This window comes from Camellia sinensis, chromosome 12 (genome assembly GCF_055761805.1).
Source record: "Camellia sinensis isolate YWXY chromosome 12, ASM5576180v1, whole genome shotgun sequence".
NCBI classification, from domain to species: domain Eukaryota; kingdom Viridiplantae; phylum Streptophyta; class Magnoliopsida; order Ericales; family Theaceae; genus Camellia; species Camellia sinensis.
In genome coordinates, this window is record NC_138972.1 from 144,449,814 (window position 1) to 144,473,237 (window position 23,424).

The 23,424-nt window shown below is 38.4% G+C and overlaps 2 pseudogenes; one reads left to right on the forward strand and one right to left on the reverse strand.

The window, feature by feature from the left end:
• The first annotated feature begins 10,917 nt into the window (after positions 1 to 10,917).
• Positions 10,918 to 11,395, forward strand: LOC114259706 (agamous-like MADS-box protein AGL80 pseudogene; annotated as a pseudogene).
• A 3,290-nt stretch (positions 11,396 to 14,685) lies between these two features.
• On the reverse strand, positions 14,686 to 15,164 carry LOC114259707 (agamous-like MADS-box protein AGL80; annotated as a pseudogene).
• Positions 15,165 to 23,424: the final 8,260 nt, after the last annotated feature.

Sequence of the window (23,424 nt, forward strand, 5' to 3'; positions counted from 1 at the left end):
TACAACTCCTAGAACTTTTGCAGGCGAGTGAAACTTCTGAAAGGTTGCGATCTTCCCTCGAGCATAGGAAAGGCCGCTCGAGCAAAAAAATACAACTGCCAGTACTTTTGTGGGTGAGTGAATCTTTTGACAGGTCGTAATCTCTGCTCGAGCGCAGGAATTGCCGCCCAAGCGGACAAATAGAACTCTAAGTACTGTTGCAGGCGAGTGAAACTTCTGAAAGGTCACAATCTCCACTTGAGCTCAGGAAAGGCTGCTCGAGTGAAAAAATACAACTAGCAGTACTTTTGTAGGCGAGTGAAACTTCTGACAGGTCGCGATCTTCGCTCGATCGTAGGAATGGCTGCTCGGAAGGACAAATACAACTCTAGTACTTTTGCAGGCGAGCCAAACTTCTGAAAGGTCACGATCTTCGCTTAAGCGTAGGAATGGACGCCCGAGTGGACAAATACAGCTCCCAGTACTTTTGTAGGCAAGTGAAACTTCTGAACGGTCACGATCTCTACTTGAGCATAGAAAAGGCTGCTCAAGCAAAAAAATACAACTCGCAGTTCTTTTGTAGGCGAGTGAAACTTCAGAGAGGTCACTGTTTACGCCCAAGCGCAGGAAAGGCCGCTTAAGCGAAAAAAAGGAACTCCCAGTTTTTTTGCATGTGAGTGAATATTCTGAAAGGCCCCGATCTCCGCTCGAGCGCAGGAATGGCCGTTCGAGTAAAGAAATAAAACTTTCAGTATTTTTGCAAGTGAGTGAAATATCTAGATGGTTGCAATCTCCGCTCGAGCGCAAGAATGGTCGCCCGAGCAGACAAAGACAACTATTAGTACTTTTGTAGGCGAGTCACACTTCTGAAAGGTCGCGATCTCTGCTCGAGCATAGGAAAGGCCGCTAGAGAGCAGAAAAATACAACTCCTAGTACTTTTGTAGGCGAGCGAAACTTCTAAAAACTCGCGATGTCCTTTCGAGCGCAGCAATGGCTGCTTGAGGTGAAAAATACAACTCTTAGTACTTTTGCAGGTGAGTGAAACTTCTGAAGGGTCGTGATCTCTGCTCGAGCGCAGGAATGGCTGCTCGAGTATAAAAATACAACTCGCTGTACTTTTGCAGGCGAGTGAAACTTGTGAAAGCTCGTGATCTCCGCTTGAATGGCCGCTTAAGCGGACAAATACAACTCCCAGTACTTTTGCAGGTGAATGAAATTTCTGAAAGGTCGCGATCTCCGCTCAAGCGCAGGAATGGCCGCTTGAGCGGACAAATATAACTCCCAGTTCTTTTGCAGGCGAGTGAAACTTCTAAAACGTCGCGATCTCCGCTCGAGCACATAAAAAGCCGCTTGAGCGAAAAAATACAACTTGTAGAACTTTGGTAGGTGATTGAAACTTCTGAAAGGTCACGATCACCGCTCGAGCGGAGAAATACAACTCCCAGTAATTTTGCGGGCGAGTGAAACTTCTGAAAGGTCGCGATCTTCGCTCGAGTGGAAAAATACAACTCCAGTACTTTTGCAGGCGAATGAAAGTTTTGAAAGGTCGCGGTCTCTGTTCAAGCGCAAGAATGGCCGCTCAAGCGGAAAAATACAACTCCCAGTACTTTTGTAGGCGAGTGAAACTTTTGAAAGGTCGCGATCTCCACTCGAGCACAGGAAAGGCCGTTCAAGCGGAAGAATACAACTCGCAATACTTTTACAGGCGAGTGAAACTTCTAAAAGGTTATGATATCCGCTCAGGCACAAAAATGGCTGCTCGGGCGAACAAATACAAGTCCGAGTACTTTTGTGGGCGACTGAAACTTCTAAAAGGTCGTGATCTCCGCTTGAGTGCATGAATGGCCGCTTGAGGGGATAAATATAACTCCTAATACTTTTGAATGCGAGTGAAACTTCTGAAAAGTCGGGATCCCCGCTCGAGGGCAAAGAAGGCCACTTTAGCGAAAAAGTACAACTCGTAGTACGTTTGCGTGCGAGTGACACTTCTAAAATGTCGCGATCACCGCTCGAGCGTAAGAAAGGATGCTTGAGCGGAAAAATATAACTCGCAGTACTTTTTCAGGCGAGTGAAACATCGGATGGTCGCGATCTCCGATCGAGCACAGGGAAGGCCTCTCTTGCGGAAAAATATAACTCAAAGTACTTTTGTAGGCTAGCGAAGCTTCTGAATGGTCGCAATCTCTGCTAGGGTGCAGGAATGGCCGTTCAAGCGTACAAATACAACGCCTAGTACTTTTGTAGGCAAGTTAAACTTCTGAAAGGTCACGATCTCCGCTCGAGCACAAGAAAGGCCGCTCGAGCAGAAAAATACAACTCACAGTACTTTTGTAGGCGAATGAAATATCTAAAAGGTGGCAATCTCCGCTCGAGCGCAGGAATGGTCGCCCGAGCGAACAAAGACAACTCCCAGTACTTTTGCAGGCAAGTGAAACTTCTGAAAGCTCACGATCTCCACTCGAGAATAAGTAAGGCTGCCAGAGCAGAAAAAAAATAACTCCCAGCACTTTTGCAGGTGAGTGAAACTTCTGAAAGATCGCGATGTCCGCTCGAGCACAAGAATGGCCGCTCGAGGTCAAAAATACAACTCCTAGTACTTTTACAGGTGAGTTAAACTTCTAAAAGGTCGTGACCTCCTCTCGAGCGCAGGAATGACCTCTCGAGCAGAAAAATACAACACGTAGTACATTTGCTGGTGATTGAAACTTATGAAAGGTCATGATCTCCGCTTGAGTGCAGCAATGGCCGCTCGAGCGGACAAATACAACTCCCAATACTTTTGTGGGCGAGTGAGACTTCTGAAAGGTCGCGATCTCCGCTTGAGCGTAGGAATGGCTGCTCGAGCGGACAAATATAACTCCCAGTACTTTTGCAGCTGCGTGGAACTTCTAAAAGGTCGCGATCTTCGCCTGAGCGCAAGATAGGCCACTCGAGCGAAAAATTTAACTCACAGTACCTTTACGAGCAAATGAAAATTTTGAAAGGTCGCGATCTCCACTCGAGCGCAAGAGTGGCTGCTCGAGCGGACAAATACAACTCCCAGTAAGTTTGCAGGTGAGTGAAACTTCTTAAAGGTCGCGATCTCCGCTCGAGCGCAGGAAAGGCCGCTCGAGCGGAAAAATATAACTAGCTATACCTTTATAGGCGAGTGAAACTTCGAAAAGGTCGCGATCTCCGCTCGAGCGCATGAATGGCCGCTCTAGCAGACAAATACAACTTCCAGTACTTTTGCAGGTGAGCAAAACTATCAGAAGGTCGCGATCTGTGCTCGTGCGCAGTAATGGCCACTCGAGGAGAAAAATACAACTCCCAGTACTTTTGCGAGCAAGTGAAACTTCTGACAGATCGCGATCTCCGCTCGAGCGCAGCAATGGCCACTCGAACGGAGAAATACAACACCCTGTACTTTTGTAGGTGATTGAAACTTCTGAAAGGTCACGATCTCCGCTTGAGCGCATGAATGACAGCTCGAGCAAACAAATACAACTCCTAGAACTTTTGCAGACGAGTGAAACTTTTGAAAGGTCGCGATCTTCGCTCGAGCACAGGAAAGGACGCTCGGGCGAAAAATACAACTCCTAGTACTTTTGCAGGCGAGTGAATCTTTTGAAAGGTCGCAATCTCCGCTCGAGCGCAGGAATTGCCGCCCAAGCGAGCAAATAGAACTCCAAGTACTGTTGCAGGCAAGTGAAACTTCTGAAAGGTCACGATCTCCACTTAAGCTCAGGAAAGGCTGCTCGAGCGAAAAAATGTAACTGGTAGTATTTTTGCAGGCGAGTGAAACTTCTGACAGGTCACGATCTTTGCTCGATCGCAGGAATGGCTGCTCGGGCAGACAAATACAACTCCAGTACTTTTGCAAGCGAGTCAAACTTCTGAAAGGTCACGATCTCCGCTTGAGCGTAGGAATGGACGCTCGAGTAGACAAATATAACTCCCAGTACTTTTGTAGGCGAGTGAAACTTCTGAAAGGTCGCGATCTCTGCTTGAGCATAGGAAAGGCCGCCCGAGCGAAAAAATACAACTCGCAGTTCTTTTGTAGGCGAGTGAAACTTCAGAAAGGTCACTGTTTACGCCCATGCGCAGGAAAGGCCGCACATGCGGAAAAAAAGAACTCCCAGTTTTTTTGCATGTGAGTGAATATTCTGAAAGGCCCCGATCTCCGCTCGAGCGCAGGAATGGCCGTTCGAGCAAAGAAATAAAACTTACAGTATTTTTGCAAGCGAGTGAAATAGCTAGATGGCCGCGATCTCCGCTCGAGCGCAGAAATGGTCGCCCGAGCAGACAAAGACAACTACTAGTACTTTTGTAGGCGAGTGAAGCTTCTGAAAGGTCGTGATCTCCGCTCGAGCATAGGAAAGGCCGCTAGAGAGCAGAAAAATACAACTCCTAGTACTTTTGCAGGCGAGCGAAACTTCTAAAAGGTCCCGATGTCCTTTCGAGGGCAGTAATGGCTACTTGAGGTGAAAAATACAACTCCTAGTACTTTTACAGGTGAATGAAACTTTTGAAGGGTTGTGATCTCTGCTCGAGTGCAGGAATGGCAGCTCGAGTGGAAAAATACAACTCGCTGTACTTTTACAAGCGAGTGAAACTTGTGAAAGCTCGTGATCTCTGCTTGAATGGCCACTCGAGCAGACAAATACAACTCCCAGTACTTTTGTAGGTGAGTGAAATTTATGAAAGGTCGCGATCTCCGCTCAAGCGTAGGAATGGCTGCTTGAGCGGACAAATACAACTCCCAGTTCTTTTGCAAGCGAGTGAAACTTCTAAAACATCGCGATCTCCGCTCGAGCGCATAAAAAGCCGCTTGAGCGAAAAAATACAACTTGTAAAACTTTAGTAGGCGATTGAAACTTTTGAAAGGTTGCGATCACTGCTCGAGCGCAGGAATGGCTACTCGAGCGGAAAAATACAACTCCCTGTACTTTTGCGGGCGTGTGAAACTTCTAAAAGGTCGCGATCTTCGCTCGAGCGGAAGAAAGGCCGCTCGAGCGGAAGAAAGGCCGCTCGAGTGAGAAAATACAACTCCCAGTACTTTGTGGGCGAATGAAAGTTTTGAAAGGTCGCGGTCACTGTTCGAGCGCAAGAATGGCTGCTCAAGAGGAAAAATACAACTCCCAGTACTTTTGTAGGCAAGTGAAACTTCTAAAAGGTCGCGATCTCCGCTCGAGCACAGCAAAGGCCGTTTGAGCAGAAGAATACAACTCGCAATACTTTTACAGGCGAGTGAAAATTCTAAAAGGTTGCGATATCCGCTCGGGCACAAAAATGGCCGCTCGGGCGAACAAATACAAGTCCGAGTACTTTTGCGGGTGAGTGAAACTTTTGAAAGGTCGCGACCTCCGCTCGAGCGCATGAATGGCCGCTTGAGTGGATAAATACAACTCCTAATACTTTTGAATGCAAGTGAAACTTCTGAAAGGTCGGGATCTCCGCTCGAGCGTAGAGAAGGCCGCTTTAGCAGAAAAGTCCAACTCGTAGTATTTTTGCGTGCGAGTGACACTTTTGAAATGTCACAATCACCGCTCGAGCGTAGAAAAGGACGCTTGAGCGAAAAAATATAACTCGCAGTACTTTTGCAGGTGAGTGAAACATCTGGATGGTTGCGATCTCCGATCGAGCGTAGGGAAGGCCTCTTGAGCGGAAAAATACAACTCAAAGTACTTTTGTAGGCTAGTGAAAGTTATGAAAGGTCGCGATCTCTGCTAGGGTGCAGGAATGGCCGTTCAAGCGTACAAATACAACCCCTAGTACTTTTGTAGGCAAGTGAAACTTCTTAAAGGTCGCAATCTCCGCTCGAGCACAAGAAAGGCCACTTGAGTAGAAAAATACAACTCACAGTACTTTTGCAGGCGAATGAAACTTCTGAAAGGTGGCGATCTCCGCTTGAGCGCAGGAAAGGTTGCTCGAGTGAAAAAAAGCAACTCCAGTAGTTTTGCAAGTGAGTGAAAATTCTGAAAGGTCCCGATCTCCGCTCGAACGTAGAAAGGGTCGTTCGAGCAAACAAATACGACTTACAGTACTTTTGTAGGCAAGTGAAACATCTAGATGGTAGAGATCTCTGCTTGAGCGCAGGAATGGTCACCCGAGCAGACAAAGACAACTCCCAGTACTTTTGCAGGCGAGTGAAACTTCTGAAAGGTCACGATCTCCACTCGAGAATAAGTAAGGCTGCTTAAGTGGAAAAAAAACAACTCCCCTGCACTTTTGCAGGCGAGTGAAACTTCTAAAAGGTCGCGATGTCCGCTCGAGCGTAGGAATGGCCGCTCGAGGTTAAAAATACAACTCCTAGTACTTTTACAGGTGAGTTAAACTTCTAAAAGGTCGTGATCTCTGCTCGTGCACAGGAATGACCTCTCGAGCAGAAAAATACAACACGTAGTACATTTGCAGGCTAGTGAAACTTGTGAAAGGTCATGATCTCTGCTTGAGCGCAGCAATGGCCGCTCGAGCGGACAAATACAACTCCTAATACTTTTGCGGGCGAGTGAGACTTCTGAAAGGTCGCGATCTCCGCTTTAGCATAGGAATGGCTGCTCGAGCGGACAAATACAACTCCCAATACTTTTGCAACTACGTGAAACTTCTAAAAGGTCGCGATCTTCGCTCGATCGCAAGAATGGCTGCTCGGGCGGACAAATACAACTCCAATACTTTTGCAGGCGAGTCAAACTTCTGAAAGGTCACGATCTCCGCTCGAGCATAGGAATGGACACTCGAGCGGACAAATACAACTCCCAGTACTTTTGTAGGCGAGTGAAACTTCTACAAGGTCGCGATCTTTGCTTGAGCATAGGAAAGGCCGCTCGAGCAAAAAAATACAACTTGCAGTTCTTTTTTAGGCAAGTGAAACTTCAGAAAGGTCACTATCTACGCCCAAGCACAGGAAAGGCCACTCAAGCGGAAAAAAGGAACTCCCAGTACTTTTGCATGTGAAAAAAAATTCTGAAAGACCCCGATTTCTGCTTGAGCACAGGAATGGCCGTTCGAGCAAAGAAATAAAACTTTCAGTATTTTTGCAGGCGAGTGAAATATCTAGATGGTTGCGATCTCCGCTCGAGCGCAGGAATGGTCGTCTGAGCGGACAAAGACAACTATTAGTACTTTTATAGGCGAGTGAAACTTCTGAAAGGTTGCGATCTCCACTCGAGCATAGGAAAGGCCGCTAGAGAGCAGAAAAATGCAACTCGTAGTACTTTTGCAGGCAAGGGAAACTTCTAAAAGGTCTCGATGTCCTTTCGAGCGCATCAATGGCTGCTTGAGGTGAAAAATACCACTCATAGTACTTTTGCAGGTGAGTGAAACTTCTCGTGATCTCTGCTCGAGCGCAGGAATGGCCGCTCGAGTGGAAAAATACAACTCGCTGTACTTTTACAGGCGAGTGAAACTTGTGAAAGCTCGTGATCTTCGCTTGAATGGCCGCTCGAGCGAATAAATACAACTCCCAGTACTTTTGCAGGTGAATGAAATTTCTGAAAGGTCGCAATCTCCGCTCAAGCGCAGGAATGGCCGCTTGAGCGAACAAATATAACTCCTAGTTCTTTTGCAGGCGAGTGAAACTTCTGAAATGTCGCGATCTCTACTCGAGCACATAAAAAGCCGCTCTAGCGGAAAAATATAACTTGTAAAACTTTGGTAGGCGATTGAAACTTCTGAAAGGTCACGATCACCGCTCGAGCGCAGGAATGGCCACTCGAGCGGAGAAATACAAACTCCCAGTGCTTTTGCGGGCGAGTGAAACTTCTGAAAGGTCGCGATCTTCGCTCGAGCGGGAGAAAGGCCGCTTGAGAGGAAAAATACAACTCCCAGTACTTTTGTCGGTGAATGAAAATTTTGAAAGGTCGCGGTCTCTGTTTGAACGCAAGAATCGCCGCTCGATCGGAGAAATACAACTCTCAATACTTTTATAGGTGAATGAAACTTCTAAAAGGTCGCGATCTCCGCTTGAGCACAGGAAAGGCTGCTCGAGCGGAAGAATACAACTCGCAATACTTTTATAGGCGAGTGAAACTTCTAAAAGGTTGTGATATCTGCTCAGGCACAAAAATGGCTGCTCGGGCGAACAAATACAAGTTCGAGTACTTTTGCGGGTGAGTGAAACTTCTGAAAGGTCGCGATCTACGCTCGAGTGCATGAATGGCCGCTTGAGTGGATAAATACAAATCCTAATGCTTTTGCATGCGAGTGAAACTTCTGAAAGGTCGGGATCTCCGCTCGAGCGCAGAGAAGGCCGCTTTAGCGAAAAAGTACAACTCGTAGTACTTTTGCGTACGAGTGACACTTCTGAAATGTCGCGATCACCACTCGAACGTAGGAAAGGATGCTTGAGCAGAAAAATACAACTCACAGTACTTTTGCAGGTGATTGAAACATCTGGATGGTCGCGATCTCCGATCGAGCGCAGGGAAGGCCTCTTGAGCGAAAAAATACAACTTAAAGTACTTTTGCAGGCTAGTGAAACTTCTAAAAGGTCACGATCTCCGCTAGGGTGTAGGAATGGTCGTTCAAGCGTACAAATACAACCCCTAGTACTTTTGTAGGTGAGTGAAACTTCTGAAAGGTCGCGAACTCTGCTCGAGCACAAGAAAGGCCACTCGAGCAGAAAAATACAACTCACAGTACTTTTGCAGGCGAATGAAACTTCTGAAAGGTGGCGATTTTTGCTCGAGCACAGGAAAGGCTGCTCGAGTGGAAAAAGCAACTCCAGTAGTTTTGCAAGTGGAGGAAGGGTCGTTCGAGCAAACAAATACAACTCCCAATACTTTTGCAGGCAAGTGAAACATCTAGATGGTAGCGGTCTCCGCTCGAGTGCAGGAATGGTCGCCCGAGCGGACAAAGACAACTCCCAGTACTTTTGCATGCGAGCACATTTTTCCTAATGATAGTATACTGTTAGCAGAATTAATTACTCAATCAGTACATTTATAGGGCATTAAAGGATGTGTTTATTTAGTGTTTTGTAGGCAGTTACATCACAAGATTTGACATTATATATGCACTCGTGGAAATAACAGGACTTGATAATATTTGTATTTTTCATTTCATTTCTAAAATTACATCATTTCTTTTTATAGGAATTTTTTTTTGATTATTTCAAAGTTGTAAACAATAACCAGCCTAGCTCATAACAACTAAGAATATATTTGGCAAGCATAATGCCAAGAACACATATGAGCAAAGGTGGACATTTAATTAATTCGTATTTAAGATATGATTATGAATACTTCACAACATCAATAATGTACACCATCAACAATTCCAAAGTTCATCCGAATGTACACATTACCAACATGTATCCGTTAATACATATCAAATATTTTCTTTTTTGATCAATTGAAATAAAAATTCATTGTGGATCAGGCAATTATTGATAGTAATGAATCTAGTCGATTCCCAATTGATATAGTTAGTTTATTGCTATAAAACTCTTTTTGCATATGATTATTTTTTTTTAAAATCCATTATTTATTTTTGACATGTATTGCTTGATATTTCTAGTACCGTTACACCACAAGTAGTACCAATTTATTTTAATACCATTACTTAAAACCTTACCGACATTTTTGTCATCCCAATTTACAAAGATAAGCTGACTTACTTGATTGGAGGAAGAAATTTTTTAACATAAAAAAATATATGAAAAGATCATTAACAAGTAAAACAATTTCTTAGAATCATTGAAGTATATAAAATTCAAGAGAGCAAGACAAACAACCATACATTTTAAAATTAAAAACACACTATGCATTAGATAGAAAGGACTAAAATGGTTTTTCGCATGAAACTAAGATCTCTCTCATGGGAAAAAAGAACTAGACCACATAACATTGTGGTTGTCTCCAAATGGAGCCATCATTTCATCCCCACCAAAACCCATATTCTCATAATGTGGATTGTTTATCCATTCATTGAACTCGACTTCTAGTACATATGGTATTGCTCCTTAATAAATAGACTTCAATGCCAATATTTACCATGTTACCGTTTACACCAAAAACAAAAAAAAAAAGTGCTATTATTGTAACATTAATGCACTGTCCAAAAATACAACATAAAATATTCCTATACAACTCACAAATTAATTTGTCTCAATAGCTTGAATATCTCCATCCAAGATTTCATATCCCATAATTAGATTTATGGGTTGTTTAGATGTCCCCTTGGGTTGAGCACTCCATTTCTAAAGAACAGGACAACCAACCACATGAAATTACAACTTCGTTTGGAATTGGTTACGATAGCCAACTTTTTTATGTTGGGGCTTTTTTAACCTAACTTTTTTAGCATCGTTTGTTTTTTGTTTTTACACTTTTTTGACTTTTGGAAGAGAAAAATATAATGATTATGGTATGAATGTGACATTTTGTCTTATTGGCTAACACTGCCTATTTTTTCTTTTTGTGTTTTTTTAGCCCCAAAATGTTTACCAAACGCGGACAACATTGCAGTCCTTTTTTTTAGTAAGTATTTATTACAAAAAAATATCAATATACAACGAAACTCAAGACACGTGTATAAATAATATATATAAATTCAATCAAGAGATTGGCTACCATAAAGTCGAAGTGGCTAAGCCAAAAGTAAGAAACTCTCTCAACCCAATTCGGTTAGGATATTGAATTGTAATTTTCATAACATAAAAAGATAATTTATAACCCTTAAAATACAAAATTTGCTATGAAAAAATTGGAGGGGGAAGGGGGTGCTCCTCTTAGAATTATAATTATTATTTGATAATTACTTCCTGCCAAGATCTTCCCATTCAATATTATGTCCAGCAAGGATATACAAATTCAAAATCTTCCAACTATTAATTTTGGTATCTTCATAACTGTATATGTATCATTGGACATTTGGACCAAGAAACCACACAAAGGTTTTGCAAACTACCATATTGTTCTAATTGTTTGCCTCTTTAGTCTAGCTAATTAGCCATGACTAGAAAGAAGGTGAAGCTTGCATTCATCACTAATGATTCAACAAGAAAAGCAACATTCAATAAAAGGAAGAAGGGTTTAATGAAGAAGGTGAGTGAGCTAAGCACTCTATGTGGCATTAATAGATGCACGATTATATAGTCAATACGAGTCTCAACCTGAGATTTGGCCAAACAACTTGGGAGACCAACGCGTGCTAGCACAGTTTAAGAGAATGCCTGGCATGGAACAAAGTAAGAAGATGATGACCCAAGAAAGCTTCATTAGACAAAGGATAACGAAAGCGAAGGAACAACTCAAGAAACAACTCAAGGATATTCGAGAGAAGGAGATGACAGAAGTCATGTACCAATGTTTGAGTGGGAGAAGTCTCCAAAACTTGTCCATGGTGGATCAATGCGATCTTAATTGGTTGATAGATCAAAATTTGAAGGAAATTGGAAAGCAGATTGAATTGTTGAAGAAAACTCCGTAACAAGTTACACCGGTGGCATTGAAGAATACTAAGGAAATGCTTGGTAATGGAATGCATAGAAAGGAAGAGAAGTTATTGGGTGTTGATTTGGACATGGATGCTATGAAAAGTTCATGGTTTATGTGGCCAACTATACGAAACAAAATTTGTACAGAAAATTCTTTTGTTATAAAGTGAAAGATTCACTTTGAAGTACATTAACCTGCACTAAAATTCTTTATGAATTTTTTATTGAGAAAATTATTAAAATGTTCAATCTATGGAGGGTATAAGATATTAGATCTTTGGTATAAGGTATTAGGTTTAGTGAATATTTTTCGATAGTGAGAGGTCTACCATTTGTGAAATAATTTGGTGAGAAATTCTTTTGTTGTTTTGAAGGACATTTTATTTCCAATTTTACCTCTTATCTATTTGATTATATGTTCAATTTTTTTGACTATCGGTTCAAATATTTTTAATTTTTTGACTATCTGTTCAATTTTTCCCCCTTATTTATTCAAATATCTGTCCAAATTTTTCATTCGCTTTCGCTATCCTTTGTCTAATGAAGCTTGCATTCACTACTAAAGATTCAGCAAGAAAAGCAACATTCAATAAAGGAAGAAGGGTTTTGATGAAGAAGGTGAGTGAGCTAAGCACTCTATGTGGCATTAATGGATGCGCGATTATATAGTCAATACGAGTCTCAACCTGAGATTTGGCCAAACCACTTAGGAGTCCAACGCGTGCTAGCACAGTTTAAGAGAATGCCCGACATGGAACAAAGTAAGAAGATGATGACCCAAGAAAGATTCATTACACAATGGATAATGAAAGCGAATGAACAACTCAAGAAACAACTCAAGGATAATCGAGAGAAGGAGATGACAGAAGTCATGTACCAATGTTTGAGTGGGAGAAGGCTCCAAAACTTGTCCATGGTGGATCAATGCGATCTTAATTGGTTGATAGATCAAAATTTGAAGTAAATTGGAAAGCAGATTGAATTGTTGAAGAAAACTACGTAACAAGTTGCACCGGTGGCTTTGAAGAATACTATGGAAATGCTTGGCAATGGAATGCATAGAAAGGAAGAGAAGTTATTGGGTGTTGATTTGGCCATGGATGCTCTGAAAAGTTCATGGTTTATGTGGCCAACTATACGAAACAAAATTTGTACAGGAAATTCTTTTGTTATAAAGTGAAAGATTCACTTTGAAGTACATTAACCTGCACTAAAATTCTTTATGAATTTTTTATTGAGAAAATTATTAAAATGTTCAATCTACGGAGGGTATAAGATATTAGATCTAGGGTATAAGGTATTTGGTTTAGTGAATATTTTTCGATAGTGAGAGGTCTACCATTTGTGAAATAAATTGGTCAGAAATTCTTTTGTTGTTTTGAATGACATTTTATTTCTAATTTTACCTCTTATCTATGTGATTATATGTTCAATTTGTTTGGCTATCTATTCAAATATATTTAATTTTTTGACTATCTATTCAATTTTTCCCCCTTATTTATTTAAATATCTGTCCAAATTTTTCATTCGCTTTCGCTATCCTTTGTCTAATGAAGCTTTCTTGGGTCATCATCTTCTTACTTTGTTCCATCTCATGCATTCTCTTAAACTGTGCTAGTATGCGTTGGACTCCCTAGTTGTTTGGCCAAACCTCAGGTTGAGATTCGTATGGACTACATATAATCGCGCATCCATCAGTGCCACATAGAGTGCATAGCTCGCTCACCTTCTTCATCAGACCCTTCTTCCTTTTATTGAATGTTGCTTTTCTTGCTGAATCATTGGTGGTGAATGATAGCTTCACCTTCTTTCTAGTCATGGCTAATTAGCTAGACTAAAGAGGCAAACAATTAGAACAATAGGGTAGTTTGCAAAACCTCTGTGTGGTCTCTTGGTCCAAATGTCCAATGATATATATACAGTTATGGAGATACCAAAATTAATAGTTGGAAGATTTTGAATTTGTATGTCCTTGCTGATCATAATATTGAATGGGAATATCTTGGTAGGAAGTAATTATCAAATAATAATTATAATTCTAAGAGGAGCACTCCATTCCCCCTCCAATTTTTTCATAGCAAATTTTGTGTTTAAGGGTTATAACGTAAGAAGATAATTTATAACCCTTAAACACAAAATTTGCTATGAAAAAATTGGAGGGGGGAAGGGAGTGCTCCTCTTAGAATTATAATTATTATCTGATAATTACGTTATAACCCTTAAACACAAAATTTGCTATGAAAAAATTGGAGGGGGGAAGGGAGTGCTCCTCTTAGAATTATAATTATTATCTGATAATTACTTCCTACCAAGATCTTCCCATTCAATATTATGTCCAGCAAGGACATACAAATTCAAAATCTTCCAACTATTAATTTTGGTATCTCCATAACTGTATATATATATCATTGGACATTTGGACCAAGAGACCACACAAAGGTTTTGCAAACTACCCTATTGTTCTAATTGTTTTCCTCTTTAGTCTAGCTAATTAGCCATGACTAGAAAGAAGGTGAAGCTATCATTCACCACCAATGATTCAGCAAGAAAAGCAACATTCAATAAAAGGAAGAAGGGTCTGATGAAGAAGGTGAGCGAGCTAAGCACTCTATGTGGCATTGATGGATGCGCGATTATATGTAGTCCATACGAATCTTAACCTGAGGTTTGGCCAAACAACTCGAGAGTCCAACACGTACTAGCACAGTTTAAGAGAATGCCTTAGTTGGAACAAAGTAAGAAGATGATGACCCAAGAAAGCTTCATTAGACAAAGGATAGCGAAAGCGAATGAAAAATTTGGACAGATATTTGAATAAATAAGGGGGGGAAATTGAACAGATAGTCAAAAAAATTGAACATATAATCAAATAGATAAGAGGTAAAATTGGAAATAAAATGTCTTTCAAAACAACAAAAGAATTTCTCACCAAATTATTTCACAAATGGTAGACCTCTCACTATCAAAAAACATTCACTATACCTAATGCCTTATACCCTAGATCTAATATCTTATACCCTCCATAGATTGAACATTTTAATAATTTTCTCAATAAAAATTTCATAAAGAATTTTAGTGTAGGTTAATTTACTTGAAAGTGAATCTTTCACTTTATAACAAAAGAATTTCCTGTACAAATTTTGTTTCGTATAGTTGGCCACATAAACCATGACCTTTTCATTGCATCCATGGCCAAATCAACACCCAATAACTTCTCTTCCTTTCTATGCATTCCATTGCCAAGCATTTCCTTAGTATTCTTCAATGCCACCAGTGCAACTTGTTACGGAGCTTTCTTCAACAATTCAATCTGCTTTCCAATTTACTTCAAATTTTGATCTATCAACCAATTAAGATCGCATTGATCCACCATGGACAAGTTTTGGAGACTTCTCCCACTCAAACATTGGTACATGACTTCTGTCATCTCCTTCTCTCGATTATCCGTGAGTTGTTTCTTGAGTTGTTCATTCGCTTTCGTTTATCCTTTGTCTAATGAAGCTTTCTTGGGTCATCATCTTCTTACTTTGTTCCATGTCGGGCATTCTCTTAAATTGTGCTAGCACGTGTTGGACTCCCAAGTTGTTTGGCCAAATCTCCGGTTGAGACTCGTATTGACTGTACAATCGCGCATCCATTAATGCCACATAGAGTGCTTAGCTCACTCACTTTCTTCATCAAACCCTTCTTCCTTTTATTGAATGTTGCTTTTCTTGTTGAATCATTAGTGATGAATGCAAGCTTCACCTTCTTTCTAGTCATGGCTAATTAGCTAGACTAAAGAGGCAAACAATTAGAACAATATGGTAGTTTGCAAAACCTTTGTGTGGTTTCTTGGTCCAAATGTCCAATGATATATATACAGTTACGGAGATACCAAAATTAATAGTTGGAAGATTTTGAATTTGTATGTCCTTGTTGGACATCATATTGAATGAGAACATTTTGGTAGGAAGTAATTATCAAATAATAATTATAATTCTAAGAGGAGAACCCCCTTCCCCCTCCAATTTTTTCATAGCAAATTTTGTGTTTAAGGGTTGTAAATTATATTTTTACGTTATAACCCTTAAACACAAAATTTGCTATGAAAAAATTGGAAGGGGAATGAAGTGCTCCTCTTAGAATTATAATTATTATTTGATAATTACTTCCTACCAAGATCTTCTCATTCAATATTATGATCAGCAAGGACATACAAATTCAAAATCTTCCAACAATTAATTTTGGTATCTCCATAACTGTAAGTATACCTTGACTGAGTTGAGTGTATGTATTTCTCTTACCCAATGTTCGTGTGTCCAGCATGGGGGGCGCAGACTTGCTTATATACCTTCTGCGCCCCAAATCTACTCCCAGTGATCTCTCGACATGTGGTTCTGCTATCCCATCTGTCAGCGAAAATCTTGCTGAACATCACCTAACCCGACTGCCAGCCCACTCTACTGGGAGCTCGGCAGCCGGGCTGAATTTTCTCGGCTGTCAATAGCCATGCTGCGTTTCATGCCCAATTGCTCCAAGAACTGAGATCCTTTCCAGCCATGCTCGGCAGCATTCCGTCGAAGCCGACCTTGAGATTGGTCATACCGGTCAACCCAAGGCCTTCCAGCTGGGATTCTGGCACAAGCTTCTCGGCTTCTCGGCCGGCCTAACGGTGCGTGTCTTTGACCGAGCAACGCAAGTTGCACGGTTATCACCTGCGCAGATCCAAGTAGCTCGGTCCGTCTCTGAGCAGCCCCAACTCTGGGCAAATCCAAAGTTATCGCGGCCCAATGCACCATTGGGCCTCCAATTTGCTCGGCCTCTAACTCGGCCCATATCCGGCTCATAATTCTCCCTCTCAGTATATTTCTTAGAGCATGTCCGAGAGAAACCTGATTTATTAAAATATTTTGATGTTGATGAATATGCTAAATCCAAGAAACGGGAGAATAAGAGAGAAACTGTTGAAAAAATAAGATTGGAGTTGATACAGGGCTTTCAGGATTGGCGTAGACAATATGTAGAACCTAGCTAGGATGACGAATTTTATATGATTTTTGGGGAGACGGAGGATACACTTGCTGATGGAAGAATTGTGCAAGCAACGGTACGCAGAGTGCAACCTCAAAGAGCAATTTATGCGCTTGAATCTGGATTGACTGGTGTGCTTACTAAGGAAGACTTTTCTGATGATTGGGGGGACAATTCTGATTTTTTTGAGAAGTTGCATGAAGGTGAGATTCTTACTTGCAGGATCAAATCGATTCAAAAGAATAGGTACCAGGTTTTCCTAACTTGTAGAGAAAATGAGATGAGGAGTAACCGTTATCAGAATAATCGAGACTTGGATCCCTACTACCACAAAGACCAAAGTAGCTCACAGTTTGAGAAAGAAAAAGCTCGTAAAGAAAAGGAGCTTGCTAAGAAGCATTTCAAACTGAGGATGATTGTTCATCCTCGTTTTCAAAATATAACAGCAGATGAAGCAATGGAGGTATGTCCCCAATAATGTTGCTCTACTATTGTTAACCTGCTATGGTTAAGATCATGCAGGATTGTTTAGCAGTTAAAAAAAAAAAGGAAGGAAAGAAAGAAAGTGTTTTTAGCTTTGCTTTTTGATTGTTAACTCTTATCCTATAGACTTATTATTAGGGATGTAATTCTGGCATCTGGCCGGGCCGGGCCCCTATTGGGCCTTGTGGGCTTCTATCAAAAAATTAGGTCGGGCCAGCTAACGTGTCAAAAAACTAGGCTCAGGCCCAAGCTCAAGCCCAGGAGCATTCGGACTTTGGGTGGGGCTGTGGGTCGGGCCCTTAGGCTCGGGCTTTAGGCAGGCTTGGGCGGGCCTAAACAATTTTTTAATTTTTTAAAAAATTTTTCCACCAAAATTTTATTATTTTTCATTAAAAATAACACTGGGCCTCATACAGGCTGGGCTTTTGGGTGGGCCTTGAGCGGGCCTATGGGTCAGGTTTCAAAACGATGGCCTTGGCCCAAGGCCTCGGGCTGGGGTTGGGCTCGGGCGTTAACGGGCCAGGCCCACCTCGAACCGCCCACAGGCTGTGGGCCAAAATTCCACCCCTACTACTTATTAGGTGTTGAAACAAATAAATAGAGTGTAACACAATACCTTTCTACATGTAGTGTTATTAATCTATAAAAACTATAAATAAAATTAAGTAGACAACTCTTATTTGTCATTAATTAATTTAATTATGTTGTCAATTATCTTTAACCATTATCAATCACCTCTTACTAACAACAATCATCTTCAGTGACTGACAACCAACTCCAGTTACCACATCTATCTCGAATCACTATTTTTTATCATCACAATCATATTCAGTTATTTCTATTCCTTCTAAGTAAATACTCTTTTCACTTATTTTTAAAATAAATTCTTAATACACGTGTATGTCAAACAAATTTTGTGTTATCTCTCCTCTATTTTCTCATGGTAACATGAAAAAAATCAGTTTGAAAAAGATTTATATCAATTGGTTATAAATTAAAAAATTATACAAAGTCTGTTTTGCACACTTTAATTTGAATATATATTTTTTTTTTTCCCGACAATTTCCCCCCAGTTAATTACTTTAAGATAACTCTCAATTAGGTTGAGAATCATGGGTATATATGCACGTAGGGTTTCAAAAAACATGGCTTGATGTGAAAGGTTGAGGCCTATAAATTGTAGCTTCTTGTGGGTAGGTGATGGTCTGGTGGCTACGAGACGGTCCCAAAAAGATAATAGACTATTTTGGAAGTTGGTTTTTAGCCAACGGTGAAATTATAATTTTATTTTTATGGGTCAAAATATGTTACATAAGTGAAGTTGTAAATATTTTAAATAAATGGGGGTAGTTTGGTCATTTTATTATGATTCGACATCATAAACAAACATTAATAAAAAAAGTCAAAAGTCACTTTTTATCAACTTTCCAAATCATTTGTCTAAAAAAGTCAAAAGCTTGGTTAAAAGCCAAAAAGTCACTTTTTACTATCTTTCCAAAATAAGCCAATGTCATGAATCTCAAATTTTTTATTAAATAAATAATTAAATATTTTTTATAAACATAAAATTTGTAATTTTATAAATTTTGCATTCATATAAAATATTTAATCATCTATTTAATAAAAAATTTAAAATTTAAAACATTTTTCGTCCCAAAATGCATTTAACTTGAGTCAAATGAGCATATGTATCCTACATTAATTTGAGATCTTTGAGAGATGGAAAAGATGGGCATCAAACAAAATTGTGTCCTCAATATAAAACAAATTGTAAGATGGTTGGTAGACCCCCCCCCCTACCTCCATTATTTGGGTGCCTTTCTTTTGACGAGTCTCATGATTTTGGGTTCTTTGGAGAGGATATTCTATACTTGTGGGATATAGTAAAATGTATTTTATAAAAATTGTGATTGGAAAATATGAAAAGATTTACGATTTTATACTAAAAATTGTAAAAATTACAAGACATGTGATATTTAATAATTGGTTTATAACACCAAACACGCGATGTACGCAATCACTGAGTAATTTTTCCCTCAATAGAATTTGATTTAACACATCCTCTCCCACTCACTATGGTTCCAAGAATGATCGGCACATATGAATACATTCATGCATCTTTCTCTATCTTTCACGGATTGAAATATTTCTAGGGGCCCCCAAAATTGCGCACACACAAAAGAAATAAAATAAAATAAAATAGAGCTGTATAAAGTGATGACATGTAACATGTTTTATACAATTGAAGGGTAATTCATGCTTCACAAGCACATAACTTAGGGTGTTCACGTGTGGGTTTAATTCTATTTTAAGGTGAAGTTTCATTATTTATTTATTTATTTTTTTACAAAAGTATGAAATTTTACATTCATATGAATATGGAGTATATAATATGTGCGCAACTTTGGGGGCCCCTAGAAATATTTCAAAAAAACTAAAATGAAAATTAAAATAAAATTGTTTTGATTGTGAATGTTATGAATAAAAATTATAGTATTAAAAAATAAAATTACAATGTAAAAAGTTATTGAAGGTCTCAACTAGATTTTTTGCCTTGGATTAAATAGGTTTGAGTAGTCTCTGAATACAATAGACATATTTTATATCAATACAATTCGGATGATTATTCAGTATTTTCGGAATATGAACACATGGTACTCTATACGGTTTTGATTGGTTGAAAGGAGTAGGAGTCCACGATTTATGTTAGGGATGGGGGAACAACATGGGGCTAAGTAATTGATAATTGACTTAAAGTATACTCACGTGGTTTTTCGAGATTATTTAATAATTTCTCATACAACTCTCGGTCATAATGTACTCGTAATTCTATGTAGGGAAGTTCAAGGTTAGAGAAGTGATTAGAGAGGCAAAACTGTGTTAATGGTCCAATAATGACGGAAGTGGCTGGAGAATGAGTAGCAACAACTATCTAGGAATTGAAGAGAGTATAGCTAGGTGAGAGTGAAGCAAAATGGCTCAAAGAGAAGTGTGACAATTTTCCAGCCAAAAAAAAAAAAAAAAAAAATCAAATTTCTAAACGGAAACTCATGAGAGAGAGGAGGGAAAAAGTGAGACAATTTTCATCATCACAACCCATCCAAAATCTTGAGTCATGATTTTATTTTATTTAAAAAAAAATAATAATTTGGGTCATTGAGGCATGACATCAAATAAAATATGCCTGTGATAAGCTTTTACAAAATAAAAAAATGAGACCCACCCTACCACTATAATTGACCCAAAGTATGGTCTTGCTCAGAAAGTTAGTTGTTTTAATTGATTATTTAGTTTTTTTAGTTATTTTAACTTGGTAAAAAATTTACGCTTGGAAAGTTCGTTGGTTTTTTTCGTAATTGATTTGATGATTGTAAGAAAAAAAAAAAATAATTATGTATTGGATGTAACATTTTATTTTATTGACTATTTTAACCTATTTTATCTTTTAGTGAGTTATTTTAATTCAACCATCTTCCCAAATAAGGCCTCTATGTAATAACTTTAAAATAACCATCCAAAACAACAAAAATTAAAAACATAAATGAGTCTTGATCCAATTGTACTATTACTAGGGAAATTGCATTTTAATTGGACAGTAAAAAATTATTTCATTTTATAGTAGTGTAAGTTTTTTATCAGTATATAAGGTTTTTTTTTTTTTTCGTATTTAGTATAAGTCTTTTTTTGTATATCAGAGACTTGCATAAATTGTTTTTTGAAAAATTACAAAAAATAACTTTAGACTTGGATTCTTATAACAAAATAAATCTTAGATTTTTAATTTTATTAATTTAAATTCTATTTTTTTTTTTCAATACAAACTATTTATCTATTTTCTTTAAGTAAAACTGACTAGCAAAATGATATTTTAGCAATTAAACTCAACGAAAAAGAGTATTTTAAACCTTTTATGTACTCCTACATTAAATTTAATAACTAAAATATTTTTTTGTTGATTTTACTTAACAAAAATTGACTGATAATTCAGATTAAAACAATTCAAAATATTAAAATTTAAATTAATAAAATTAAAAACTTAAAATTTATTTTGCTACAACTATCAAAATTTTCCCATATGATGGGACTTGAAACTGAGTTTGGTCTCGTTTGATTAGGCTACAAATATCAAATTTTGAATTTTTTTTTATAAATTTTATAAATTGTTTTTGTTTGTGTTATAATTATTTTAAAACAGTTTAATTTATTTACGATTTTCGCTAATGTGCCTGTTTGGCAGAGCTTAATTACAGCTTATTTCAGCTTTTAGCTTAATTTAAGCTATTTTGATGTGTTTAGTTTAGCTTATAGTTTATAGCTTATAATTTTTTAGAAGTCAGAAATCAGCTTATTCTTTGAGTGGGGCAGGAGATGCTTAAGAATAAGCTGAAAATTAGCTTAAGCTGAAAGTTATAAGTTATAAGCTGTTGAGGCATAAAGTATAAGCACTTTCCCACAACTCTACCAAACAGGGCCAATATCTATGCAGTTCTACGCTTGCACTCTCTGCCAAAATTGCATTTATGGATGGAGGAATTACGTTAAAGTAGACATTAAAAAAAATTATAAAAATATATGAGATATAAATGAATTTGTGATGGAGTAAAGTAAAAAAATTTGGGATGTGATTGAGATCTCTCCAATCATCATTCTCCTATATATGTAGTGGGTGGTGATTAGAGGAGAAGAAAAAAAAATAATAAAAATAAAAAAAAAAACTAACCAATCAAAAAGAGAGGGGGTCAAAGGGAAAGGGGGAAAGTGTCCTGATCATTTTTCAAAAAATTATACAGTGTGTTTGGTTAGAGTTTTTTGAATTAAGTTTCTTAAAAATTGAGTTTTTTTATTTTCGTATTTTTTTGTTTTTAGTGAATATTTTTAAAATTGTAAATATTTTTTTTTACTTTTTTAGATGCACCTTACTTACATGTATCTAAAAAGTAACAAATTTGTAAAAAAATATTTTTAAAAATTAATAAATACATAAAAATATAAAAAATATACTGAATTCTCGTTTTTTTTTTTTGTATTTTTTGTATTTAGTGAATTTTTAAAAGGATTTTTTTTCAATTTTTTTTACTTTTTAGGTATATGTATGTTAGGTATGTTTAAAAATTGCTCAAAATATTAAAAAATTTTAATAAAAACAAAAAAATACAAAAAATAAAAAAATAATATTTTTTGAAAAGTATTTTTGAAAAATGATAATCAAACATAGTGGTAAGCAACAATGATAGAGACCACTAATTTTGAAACTCTAAAAAGACCACTAATGACATGACACTCAATAAAAAAAAAATACAACACCAAAGTCAAAACATCAAATCATTTATGCTGAGACCCACTACCACATCATTAGTAATAGCACTAATTAATACTCTCACTCATTTTCCTAGTGGTAAGGATGCAAGTTACATCTCTATATTGCTCTACTGTGGCTAATTCCCCCTTTATGAATGTTCTGAGTGAGTGTGGATTGCACTGTCCTTAATTCTTGTTTGGCACGGCAAGCCTATTATCCAGAATTGCTCTGACTGACTTCTTCTTTTGTACCAGTGTGTAATAATTGGTCCATGTTGGGTCCTTTTCACAATTTATGGTGATTGGTTACTAGGTCATGGTATACACCAGCTTGGATATGCAGCTCCATTAATTTAGAGGGTTCCATTGTCCTTACATCTTGAAATGAATGAGGGCGCTTGCTATAATTTATATGAATTGTTTGTAAAAAATTTTATTGCTTTTGTTGGGTAAATTATATTGACACCCCTTAAGTTTTATATTTATTGTAGTTCTTTGCTCATCTTTGAAAATTACATTCTCCTCCTTGAGGTTTAAAATTTCATTACAGATTGTCCTATGAGGTTTAAAGTTTCATAACAGTTCCCCTCTCACCGTAATGATCATCATACATAAAATTAAATTAACGGGGGGGTCAGTGTAATTTTCCAAATTTGAAGGGGAAAATTGTAATAAATATAAATCTCAGAGGGTATCAATGTAATTTACTCTTTTTTATTTTTAGAGTTTTTGTTTTGTCAAATTGTAAGTTGATTATTTAGTAGTTTAAAAAAAAATAAAAGAAAGAAAGAAGTGTTTTTAGCTTTGCTTTTTGATTGTTAACTCTTATCCTATAGACTTTTTATTAGGGATGTAATTTTGGCATCTAGCCGGGCCGGGCCCTTATCGGCTTTGCGGGCTCCTGTCAAAAAATTAGGCCGGGTCAGTCAACGGGCCAAAAAACTAGGCTCAGGCCCAAGCCCAAGCCCAGGAGTATTCTGACTTTGGGCGGGGCAGTGGGCGGGGTCCCTAGGCTCGGGCTTTAGGCAGGCTTGGGCGGGCCTAAACAATTTTTAAATTTTTTCCACCAAAATTTTATTATTTTTCATTAAAAATAACATTGGGCCTCGGACGGGCTGGGCTTTTGGGCGAGCCTTAAGCGGGCCCATGGGTCAGGCTTCAAAACGATGGCCCAGGCCCTGGTCCAAGGCCTCGGGCTAGGGTTGGGCTCGGGCCTTAACGGGCCAGG